We start from the raw sequence: 13807 nt of genomic DNA, 5'->3' as shown, positions 1-13807 counted from the left end.
AACCACTAATCTAATCCACTAGATATTAATCGGTTCGAAACCATACTGGATATGAAGTTTACGAGATCTTAAAGGACTCCTAAAAAGCATAATTTGTATAGCCAAATAAAGATACAATTATATAAAGATTTTTTTCATTTATACCAATTACAATATTGAATTAAAAATCTACTTAAATACATAACATTGATTTTACTATTTTACATGATAAAAAATGTAGTTTAGTCAGAAAGGTAGGGGACATTTGACTATGTTTTACACCAGTCCCCAAAGTATTATGATAACGTTTTCTTATTCGTTGGCTTAACAACTTTGGTGAATTTTATTGAATTTTGATTAATTGGTTTATTAATTTAGTGTCAAAACTTTCAAGCATTAATTTTAATCTACAAAAGGGGTAATTTTGTGCACCATCATTGGGGAGGTACATTAATTTATCGGTCATTGTCTTATCCCTTTTTTCCCTGAATATGATTTGATTCAATTTTGTTTGATGCCTTTTTTATTGATTTGTAACTGTTGTATGCGGTGTAAACTTTTAAATTGATCTACATTTCAATTTCAGTGATCTTAAGGGATGGATAAGACAACAGACGTTAAATGGATGTACACTCTTAATTGTTAAAAACATAATTACCCCTTCTGTAGATTACATGTAACAACCTAATACACTATTTGTGTGAAGGGATCTAAATGGATAAGGCAATGACCGATAAACTGATGTACACTCCCAATGGTGATACATCAAATACCCCTTCTGTAGATTACAATTCGTGGTTGAAACGTTTGAACACTCAACTTAATGAACCAACCACATAAAATTCAATAAAAGTCCCCAAAATTGTTAAGCCAACGAATAAGAAAATGTTATTATAAAACTTTAGGGACTAGTGTAACACAAAACTTTATAAAAATTTAAACATTATATACAACACGAAAGTTTAATCCACCACGCTTTTGAACTGTTTTTAATGGCCCTTTTTAATCATTTTTTCTTTGGTTTTTGTCTCTCTTGTTGTTTTTGTTAAATAAACACTAAGTAGTTACGCCCTATAAACACTTTAATTTTTTAACAAGAATAAAAACATCCATAATTAGCAAAGCTCCACCTTAGTTTAAGTAGATTATTTTGTGTTAGATAATTTTTATATCTTACATAGAGGCTAAAAAACTTTGTCGTTTCTCCAATAAATATATTAAATATAAAATAAGACAATATATATAATAGTATAAGACAACTACCTTGCTCAAGTTGTGGCGACCTTTTTCGTCTGCTAGCAAAATGATTTCTGTTTTATGTATGGCCTTGGCTGTGTTTGAATTTCAGACTTTTTTTAGCTGATTTCTAAGACCCAATACAAAATCGGGACAGGGCAAAGTTATATATAGCTCATGCCCCCTTTATTCCTTTACTTAAATGTTTATCCTGGGATTAAATTGCATTGGGGACAAACGGTCAAATTGAGTTACAATATAGATGTACAAAATATATAGGGAATATTCACAAAAAATAACCATTTTATTAAAACAGACAGAAGGACGGACATACGTTATCCCGTTATTTAAAGTAGTAAGCTTTTTTTTGTCTGAAGCTCAAGATCTCAATGACTACTGGACCGATAAAGTTCAGTATTTCAGATAAGAAATGATGGTTTTACGCTGTTTTATACTAAATTTTCGGATGGTTTTAAGCCCCTCGCTGCCCATTCGAATACTGAGCCTCTAGATGCTAGGGGCGGGTAGCTGCTAGCTATTTATAGAGTAGCTGTGTTATTAAAAATGACCTATTAAGAAAAGGAGAAAGGTATAGCTAATACCCATAAAATTATAAACTTTTTGCTTTCATTGAGAAATATTTTCTATTTATAATAAATCACTTTTAATAGTCGATTATTTATACACGTAGCTTTCTTTTTGGTTGGTACAAAAACTGTACCCAAAGTGACTAGTGGTACCCAAAGTTTTATTCATTGGTTTAAAAACTTTGGGTACTTTTATTGAATTTTATTGGTTGGATACAAACGAGTAGTGCTCAAAATTTCCAACTAATGACTTTAATCTTCAGAAGGGGTAATTTGTTAACTATTATTGGGGATGTATTAAATTTATCGTTCATTGTCTTAACCCTTAAGATCCCTGGTATCAATAGCTCCAATATAAATAATCTTGTTTATAGTCGAATTTGAAAAATAAATTATTATTGTTTAAAGTTACTTATTTATATTAATTCAAATGTGTGTTTTATAGGTAAGACTATAGATTTCTAGAATAGATTTATTATGAAAGGTAAGCTATTAAATAAATGACCAATTGACCATATTAAAAATTTCTTTATAATGACTACATTACATTTTTAAGGGTGCCATAACTGACATTATATCGTATTAATCGCATCGTCTTATAGACAGCTTTCTGCGGATAGAAAAATAAAAAAATAAGATTTTGGTTTTATTAGCCCCGATGGGTCATTGCTGAAAAAACTGATTTTTATTTTTTAAAATTTACATTCATAGAACGGTGTCTTTAGTGCGATGTTATGCATGATTTTTCAGTATGGCTGGAAATATACAAAGAAAGGCAGAGAAATGAAAATAAAAAGTAGATCAAAAAGTTCAGCACTCTCAATAAGTCCTCACTTCCCTAAGCTCAAATTTCTTTTTCTTTAAGCAAGTGGCTTCGGAATATTACTGTTGTTTTTATTGCAATTAGTGTTTTAACAAAACAGTCAGATATAAATGAACATTTTTGAAGTTTAAGATAATAATCTCTTTAATTTATATCTATTTAAAGACAGGTAAGACAATTAAGAATAAATTGATGCACATCCCCAATGATAACAAACAAAATTATTCCATATGTAGATGTATATTTTTGGTTGTTTAGTTTAGACACTGCTAGTTAGGAACCAATCAATTAAAATAGTAGTACCCAAAGTTTTTGAGCCGACTTTGGGTACCGGCAGTTTTATATGAATACCACATTATGGAATTAAATAATCCATCAAAATCTATGATATCATAGTGACTAAGGGGATAAGACAATAGAGATTAATAATATTTAAATCGAGGTTGAGTGTGTTAAATGCTACCTACAGACACTGTGTTCTAAAATTAAATCTATAGCCTTAGACGGATGGTTCTAATCCACAAAAAATGGTCTAGAACCTGCAAAAGACAGATATTTAATTTTACTGAAATGTAGATTAAAACAGTTTTAGATATCTTAATTAACAAATATATTTAATACACAAATTCTATTTGTGCTATTAAACTTTATTTCTTAATTGGCAACATTTATTATCAAATTTATCTTATTTGTTGGCTCAAAAAAGTTGGGTATATTTCATTAAATTCTGATTAGTTCGTTTGAAAACAAGCAGTTTCAAATATTTTCCACCATTAATCTAATTCTACAATAGGGGTAATTTTGTTAACATTCATTAAGGACGTATATCAAGTTATCGCCCATTGTCTTCTCCCTTTAGATTCCTGAGTTAAGAAAATGGATATAGGATATTCGTGGATATAATGACAGGGAAAACTTTGACTGTAGGTTTGTTAATATAGACCTCATTTATTGGTCAGTTCGTTCATCCATTAGGAGGGGAGGGGATAGATGGTTGTTTTAGCCATCTGCAAGCATTATTTTGTTAGAGTGCATGAAAAACTCATGCAACATCCATGTAATAATATTATATCGATTAAATATTAAGAATTAGGTCACACACATACATACATTTAAATAGCAAAAAGTAGCCGAACAAAAGAAAATTAATCGTTTTTATTCAAATCAAATATACCTTTGTATATCTATATTATGAAATTTCTATTCTTATTTTTGAATAATTTAAACAGTGTTACAATTTGATTTGGTTTTAATTGCTTATTTTATGCATTGTTTGTGCTATCATTTTATTTTCTAGTATTATTTCGAAACCGATAGCACCTCAGTACTGTCAATTGTTCACAAATATTAAAATAGAATAAATACTAGTTTTGCTAGCCCAGACCTACAGCCCCCAAGGGCTGACTAAACTTTTTTTAATGTTATTATTTTTCATTTTATTATCCGCGTAAAGCTGTCTATATAATACGATGAAATAAATTAATATTTATATTAATATATTTAAAACAATTACATAAAGTTGTTCGTAAGCAATAGAAGGTAAAGCAAAATATTTTTTTACCTATTGTAAAATCTTATTAGAATGTTAGTTTGGCTATTACAATGCCTATATCAAACCTCTCTGTATTGAACCAATCTTTTAAGAACTGATCAATTTAATAATAAATGACCTTAGACAAAATTTCCCCCCATTAGATTTTTATATTTGACCATTCCTATGCTAAACATTATGTTTCTACATTTCAGTAGAAAAAAAGTCAATTATAATTAAAACAATATTATTGTTTTAATCTTGGACATGTTTAGATTTTTAGTTTTTAGTAAATAACAATCCTTTTATTTAATGGCTTTTGTATGGAAGCCATAACCTTCAACAACAGATCTATAGTATAAAAGTATATATAGACAACTACCTCCTTTCCTTTTTCAAAGACCTCTTTAGTCCGCTTCTAAATTATTTTCTACTAATTGGCTGTGTTAATATAAGCGACACCATTGATTGATTTTCAATGACCCAATTGTAATACACAAGGCGGTTGCGATTAGGAGATACAGTTATTTAACCCTTTCTCCATCTAGTATTTTACTCTAATCCTAAGAATAAATACATAATTATAGATGTATAATGTACACAACTACCTAGCCAAAGTGTTAGAGACCCTTTTCGTCTGCTAGTAAACTGCTTTCCCTCCTTTTGTAGGGACTTGGCTGTGTTTATATTTCCGACGCTATTACCTGATTTCAAAGACCCAATACAAAATTGGGTAGACCTACTATAGCTCCTGCCCAAATATTCTTTTACTTTAATCTTTCAACAAAAAAAACCAGTAATATGCCTAAATTGGTCCAAACCTGCAGTTTTCAAAGAACACCCTGCTCAAAGGAGGCCTTTAATAAAAAATCAATGAATGTTAAATTGGGTGTGGAAAATTTGGTTAGTTTTGAAAACAGTCAATTTTATGCCAAACTTGTGCAGTTTTAATATCAGGATTTAACATAACTAAAAGTCACAAACAAAAAGTAGTTTGTACATAAAGTTTTAATCTAAAACGATGGCTTTAAGTTTCTAAATCTAACAATAGACACAGATCAATACACCATTAAGTATTGACTATTTGATAAACTTCCATTACTATATGAACACTATTTTAATATAATATGGAAAAAAAATCTTTGAGGGAGTGGACAATGTTGATTAAAATAAGTCTACAGTTAATATACTAATTATAATAAACAAAATTACTAATTCTGTATTATACGAAAATTTTGAACAATGATATTTTGATACAACCCAATTAAGTATTTGAGCCAACAAATGAAAGAAAGTGTTTTTAAACCTTTGGGGACCATTAAAAATCAGATCAATACCAATATACAGCTTCCTTGCTATGTTTTTTTAACATCACAGCTGTTTTAGATATCTTAAGTAGCACAAGAAAGCACAAACTAACCTCCAACTACTTTATGAATTTTTCCCAGCCAGTATTTTTACCCATGCATCATATATAACAATAGGCTCACACACACTCACAAACACACACACACATACACACACAAACATTTGTTGACATCTTAAAAGGGATTTCTTAAAGCCCACACACACACACACAAACACACACCCAGAAATGAATTTAAATAGAAATGAAATTCCTCAAAGGTTGATTCTTATTGAGTTTCAAATGATGAAGCTAAAATAAATGTATTTAGCGAAATAAAAGTAGTATTACAGACAGCTTTCTGCGGATATGAAGATGAAATATTATAAGATTAAAACTATTTTGTTATACCTGGGGGGCCGAAGTCCAATTAACAAATCTGGTATTAATTTTATGTTCTTCTTTATTATTCGTGGAAAATTTCTTGTAATACGACACTATACATGATTTTCCAGTATGACTGAGAATCGGTTCTAATCTAGTGTATGTTAATTGGTTTCGAGGCATTCTCAAAAAGAAATTCTCAGCTGTTTTATGGGAAAACTTTTAGTTTTTAAATGGCCAAGCAAGGAATAGCATTTTATGTCATGATATTCACAGGAAGAGAGGAGACTCTGGTACCCAAAGTTTTATGACTTGTCCCTTTGGGTACTTTTATTTGATTGAAGTGTTCAAACTTTTCAACGAATAATTTTATAAGTTTGTTTATTATCATTGGGATCCGTAGATTTATATCAATTTATAATCCATTGTCTTATCCTCTAAGACCCCTGGATATATAAAAAATAATAATGGATAAATAAAAATACATTTTTGGATAGAATTTTAAAATGGAATTACTGAAAATAGCCTAAAACCATCTAAAGATGAATATTTTTGGCGTTTAGGAGATCTTAGTGAGACAAACAAACATTGCATTATTTTTCCATATTTAAAAATCTTTATATTGTATGAGGTATTCTAAAAAGCCAATCAATAGAATTTTTCATAATATTTTTGAGATATCATCTATTCTTATATATTCAGGAATTTAGAATAAGTAATTCGCTTATAAGATCTGCTAAATTAAAACCGGTTCTTAGCCATACTGAAAAATAATAGCATCGTATAAAAGACAATTTGGCCCATCGGGGCTAACAAAACTGGTTTCAAACTTATAATTTTTAAATTTCAATATACGTGGACAACTTTCCAGGATGCGATAATTGACTATTCCAGTTTTGCTTACAAACCGATTAATAGCCACTGGATTAGAACCGGTTATCAGCCATATTGAAAAATCATGTATAGCATCTTATTGTATACAGGAAAAAAAAAACACTTTTGGGGAAGATTTAATGGATCCTATATTAGAATTTTATGTACGCTATCAAAATCTTCTATTGTATTTGTAAGCAAAGAAATTCGTAGATAAAACGTGGCTTAAACACAACATGTTTAAAATTTTATAAATTTTATAAATTTTATAAAGTTTATATAATATAATACATACGAGGATAACATCATTCATAAAGGCGAAGATCCAAAAATTACGTTGCTCATAAGAACCTCAGTTATTGGTTAATTCGTTCATCAAGTAAAAGGGTGGGAGGTGGAGAAAAGGTTGTATGAATGGTATCGCTATTTTAGCCAGCTGCGAGTAACACTTTATTAGGGTATATGCAAATCTGGTGCATAATCAAAGTAATACTATATCAATTCCTAAACATACGCACCTACGGAGAGACCAACCAAAAATTGTAGAAAAAAAACACTTTTAACATTTAAACTTGTATTTTTAAAGCCACACTAACGTTAAACAAAAAGTATGACCATGGGGAAACGTGTAATTTTTATTCATTTAGCCACATCATATTTTATGCTCATCCTTTGGATGGAGGAATAAGCCAGGGATTTAAAGGGATAAGACAATGGCTGATCTATTCATGTACATCCCCAATGATGATACACGAAATGACGATTAGATGTCGAAACGTTTGAAAATGCAATAAATGTCCTAAAAGTTGTTAGGGCAATGAATAAGAAAACGTTACTATAATACTTTGGGAACTAGTGTAGTAAACAGCCCAATGTCTCCTCCCCCGTTGAGGGGAACAAGTCCTGTTATACTTTGCAGCTGGTATTATGTCGACAGTCGATATTTTATTACTGTTGTTGCAACAGATTTTCATGTACTTTGATAAAATGATGCTGGCAGTTGGCTAAAAAAACGATACCTCTCAATTACCCTACTTTATCTAATCCTCTCCCCTAATGGATGAACGAACTGACTAATATATATTCTAGGGGCGATTTCTCTTTCGATTGTATTTCGTAAAATAAGCCAAAATAGTTATAAACCTGCCCTGGACCTATGAGAAGCTTCACAGTAAAGGAGAACCATATTGGTCTAGCGATCAACAAGATTTTAAGCAACATACAATGGTCATGCTTTGACTTTTTTAACTGCATAAAAATTATATGAAAATTCACGTCCTAAGCAAAAGCTCAAATTAAAGTTACTTTAGACCTCAACGTCTTAAAGAAAAGCATCGTATTATTAGAAATTGTTGAATGTACATTGTACAAATACTTTTGCTATTAATCAATATATTATTACTTGGATGTTGCACCAGATTTTCACGTACTCTGATTAAGTGATGCTCGCAGCTGTCTAAAATATCCCATCCCCTCGACGCCAACTGAATTAACGAACTGACCAAAAAATGTGGTCCACATTATATAGCAAGCTAAATTAACAACAATATATCGACGAATATCTTAAATCCATTTTGCTAATATTGAATGCGTAGATTTGACTGTTTTGTAAAACCTTTGGAAGGTCATTTGACATGAAAGACAAAAAGACGACAAGATTTCGCTTGACCAACTTACAAGTTTCTCTTAAGGACACTAGAGGCACTCTAAGAAAATACTATTTTTTTTACAAAAAATTATTCAACCAACTGTATTGATTTTCTAAATCTTCTACAACAAAAGCATGCCTGAATTATTGCCAATAAAGAAAAATGACACTCTATATACTATAATGATTAAAATATAGTTTATTGGTATATATATAGGTATTAGGTAGTAATACATACAGTTAAAGTTTTAGTTGACAATATTTAATTTTTATTCGAAATCAAACATGGGTTCCTAAGGGATAAGACAATGAATGATTAATTGATATAAACCCCAATGAAATTAAAACAAAATTACTTTTTTTGTAGATTAAAATTATAGGTTTTTAAGTTTAAACACTGCTAGTTTAGAACCAATTATTCAAACTATTATAAAGTACCCAAACTTTTTAAGAATTTAAAAAACTTTGGGTACTTTTTTACAGTGTGGATAGAGAACCACCCAAAGTCATATTGACCATCATGCATGACAATCCTTAGGGGGGGAGTTTATGCAAGCGAGTAAACTTTGGGGACATTACACTGGTACCCAAAGTTTTTACAGTGTGGATACAGAACACCCAAAGTCATATTGACCATTATGCATGACAATCCTAGGGGGGAGTTCATGCAATCAAGTAAACTTTGGGGACATTGCACAGGTACCCAAAGTTTTTACAGTGTGGATACAGAACCACCCAAAGTCATATTGGCCATCATGCATGACAATCCTAGGGGGGAGTTCATGCAATCAAGTAAACTTTGGGGACATTGCACAGGTACCCAAAGTTTTTAGGGTGTTTTTATAGAACCACCCAAAGTCATATTGACCATCATGCATGACAATCCTAAGAGGGAGTTCATGCAATCTATTAAACTTTGGGGACATTGCACAGGGACCCAAAGTTTTTACAGTGTGTATACAGAACCACCCAAAGTCATATTGGCCCTCATGCATGACAATCCTAGGGGGGAATTCATGCAATCAAGTAAACTTTGGGGACATTGCACAGGTACCCAAAGTTTTTACAGTGTTTATATAAAACCACCCAAAGTCATATTGGCCATTATGCATGACAATCCAAAGGGGAAGTTCATGCAATCATGCAAGTAAACTTTGGGGACATTGCAAAGGTACCCAAAGTTTTTAGGGTGTTTTTATAGAACCACCCAAAGTCATATTGACCATCATGCATGACAATCCTAAGGGGGAGTTCATGCAATCTAGTAAACTTTGGGGACATTAGGTACCCAAAGTTTTATCACAATGCTATCTTATTCGTTTGCTCAAAAATTTTGGTACAGTAAATTAATTGGGGGAAGGGGGGGGGTATTGATTAAGGTTCTTTTTCGGGGTCATATATCTAATAGAGTGGTACCCCCTTCCCCTCCATCATTTCCTATAAATGTGGAGTCCAGCCGTTTACGAGGTCTTTCTGGACATACAAAAATACAGGCAGACCGACAGACAAACCTCCTTTTACTTTTGTCTAGAAGATACTTAAATAAAGGAACAGACAGACAGACAGAGATTAAATGAAAATGAAAGTGAATGACAGACAGACAGACAGACGGACAGACAGGCCAAACAAAAAAGGAAAGTAAAAGGAGAAAACGAAAGAAAGAAAGAGAGAGAGTGAATTGTATAAAGCTGAAATATGCAGAGAACGCACTTTTTCAAATTGAATAACAAAAAAGGAAAAATTAGAATAACAAACGGACATTTTTGACTACATGCCCGTTTGAATTTAAATTTTCATTTCAGATGAAAGTTGTGGTGTTTATACACTTGCGCATTTTTTCAGAATAGCCAGTAACAGAATGCAGGGAGGGCTGGGACATTGGGCTGTTTATTACACTAGTCCCAAAAGTGTTATAAATAGAGTTTTCTTATTCGTTAACTTAAGAACTTACTAAAGTTTGATTGGTTGGTTCATTAAGTTAAGTATCTAAACATTCCAACAACTAACTGTGATCTACAAAATGGCTAATTTTGTGTATCATCATTTGGGACGTACTTCATTTTATCGTCCATTGTCTTATTCCTTTAGATTCCTGAACAGAATGTATATTTGTTCGTCTGTAGCCTAAGATCCCAATAACATCTAGGTCACCTTCCAAGTGAAGCGTCTTACAGGTCAAAGGAAGGTTTATAACTATTTTCAGTTATTGGACATCTACCTTCCAAAGATAAAAAAAAAAAATACTCCATCAAATTTTTTGTTGTCCCTCGAATTTTTTTTATCAATAAAATAAAAATCAACGAATTTATTTGGATTATTTAATCATTTTAGGTAAGTTAAAGTATGGAGTTAAAAAGAGTTTTGATTATTAATCTTAATCTAACTTCCAAAAGGGTACAATTTTAGATGAATTGATGTACATTGTACATCCCCAATGATAGCACTAAAAATGTCCTCTACTGCCCTACTATGTTTCACTTTCCTTAATCGTCCAAACGGACGTACACGTCGCATATGAATATGAAACAATAGCGGGAAAACATGTCTGCCGATAAAAATGACCATCCGTAAAAAATGTAATTTTCAGTGATTGGGACTTTTTTTTTCCCGAAAACAGGTATTTTTGATATGAGGGAAAAATATTGATGTTATTTTAAAAATCCTTATAGACAAAGAACCAAGGTTTTTTACACAAAATGGATTAAGTTCTACAATATTGGTTCACATTGGTTCATGGGTTGTTCTTGGGCTGTCTTACCTTTATGTACAATCCAGATATGGTTTCATGCTATTTTTCTGTCCCCTATCTGCCCTTTCGAATACAGAATCCTTAGATGGTAGGGGCATAGTCGCTCCTGTGAAATAAAGTATCAATGTATCCTGTTTTTCATAAAAAAAAACTAAATAGATTGAGTTCTGCCTTTTAGGGAAGCTTTATATTGGTTTCTGGGTTGGTTATAGGCTGTTTCATTATTAAATATACTTTTAGGGATATGTTTTAGGGATGTCACGGCTAGTATAATATATTATTGGCGAAAAAGTTAGCAGCAAATAAAATATTCTTGAGAAACTTTATCTCCACACATAATGGGTATTTGGAAAGCTGACATAGAATTTGGACTATTTCTATTCTTTCTCATATACAATGTCCTACTGTGACACAATAGAGTTAATTTTAGAGTATCAGTAAACCTTATTTTCCAAGCAAAATGTTTTTTTTTGTGTATCATAGTATTATATATCGACATGTCGATAAAAAAGTCGTCAGTATGGTCAGCGATGGCCTCTTTAATATCAAGGTAATAAATTACTGTACATAATACTTATATAAAAGAAACAGGATGTCCGTCTGTCTGTGTGTTTGTAACAAAGGATCTTGCTATCCACTGAACCGACAAGGTTCTCCTCAACAATGTAGCTTCTTAGGGGAGATTTATAACTATTTTGGGGGAGGGTACCACCACCCTCCCAAGAGAAATCGCCTTTAGAAAAAAATGAACTCTCTCTTTTTTAAAAAAATAAATTAAATATAGGGGGGCGGTTCGACTCCCCCCCTCCCCTTCCATCTAGATGCTTCTATGATTATAACTGAAAATTTAAATTAAAGTGTAAAAAACTTGTTCTAGGGAATCAAAACTCATGGCCCTGAAAAACTCTGACATACCTAAAGTCATTTTCAATTTCACTTGGGCTAAACACTACATTCTATTATGTAAGTTATGCAGATTAAATCTTATCTAGGAAGGGAGGGGACATTGTATTGAAAAACTCTGACATACCCAAAGTCACTTTCAATTTCACTTGGGCGAAACACTACATTCTATTATGTAAGTTATACAGATTAAATCTTATCTAGGGAGGGAGGGGACATTGTATTGAAAAACACTGACATACCCAAAGTAACTTTCAATTTCACTTGGGCTAAACATTACATTCTATTATGTAAGTTATGCAGATTAAATCTTATCTAGGAAGGGAGGGGACATTGTATTGAAAAACTCTGACATACCCAAAGTCACTTTCAATTTCACTTGGGCGAAACACTACATTCTATTATGTAAGTTATACAGATTAAATCTTATCTAGGGAGAGAGGGAACATTGGTTTGAAGAAATCTGACATACCCAAAGTAACTTTCAATTTCACTTGGGCTAAACACAACATTCTATTATGTAAGTTAGACAGATTAAATCTTATCTAGGAAGGGAGGGGACATTGGTTTGAAAAACTCTGACATATCCAAAGTCACTTTCAATTTCTAAACACTACATTCTATTGAAGACAAAGAAAGTCCCTCAAAAAATCAGCATGTTATGTCATAAAAACGAGGGACTATCCATCTCTTTAAAGGGGTTTTCTTTCCCACTTCTCCATTCCTCATCCCTCATTTTTATGACGTCATTGAGGGACTGTCTTCGTCTTACATCCTATTTTGTAATTTATACAGATTAAATCTTAAACTTATCTTATCTAGGGAGGGAGGGGACATTGGTTTGAAAAATTCTAACATAACCAAAGTAACTTTCAATTTCACTTGGGCTAAACATTACATTCTATTATGTAAGTTATACAGATTAAATCTTATCTAGAGAGGGATGGGACATTGGATTGAAAAACTCTGACATACCCAGAAACTTTTTCAATTTCACTTGGGCGAAACATTACATTCTATTATGTAAGTTATACAGATTAAATCTTATCTAGGGAGGGAGGGGACTTTGTATTGAAACATTCTGACATACCCAAAATTACTTTCAATTTCACTTGAACTAAACACTGCATTCTATTATGTAAGTTAGACAGTTTAAATCTTATCTAGGGAGGGAGGGGACATTGTATAGAAAAACTCTGACAAAGTTTTATAACTATGTTATTTTTGTAGTTTTCTTAGTAGTGTAAAAAAAGTTTTCAACCAATAATATTAATCTACAAAAGGGATAATTTTGTTGATCATTATTAGAAATGTATCCAATTTATCGTATATTATCTTATCCCTTAAGATAGATGAATTTATATCACAATTATTTGACGTCGTATAATTTCTGCATTATAAGACAGATAGAATAAATAAAAAAATCTTTGAAAAGAAAAAGTTATATTCCAAATGCTTTAATTTATGAAAGAGGTATTCAAAGTATGCTTTAGAACTTTACATACTTATTATATTATTTTCAGGGATAAAGGAAAAAACAGTGATAGATAAATTAATATTATTAATCTAATGGTACCCACAGTTTTAAAATCCCGCTACCCCATTTGCTTGTTTAAATTGATTGATTGGTTAGTTTAATCTAGCTATCAGTGTCAAAACCTTTTAACCATTGATTTTAATCTACAGATGGGGTAATTTTGTTCACCAATTTATCCTTAATTGTCTTATCCCTTAAGATCCCTGAGATTG

This window comes from Acartia tonsa, chromosome 2, assembly GCF_053477335.1.
Source record: "Acartia tonsa isolate MP-2025a chromosome 2, ASM5347733v1, whole genome shotgun sequence".
Lineage (NCBI taxonomy): Eukaryota > Metazoa > Arthropoda > Copepoda > Calanoida > Acartiidae > Acartia > Acartia tonsa.
The sequence above is the reverse complement of the archived record's forward strand: the minus strand, read 5'-3'. Positions refer to the sequence as shown.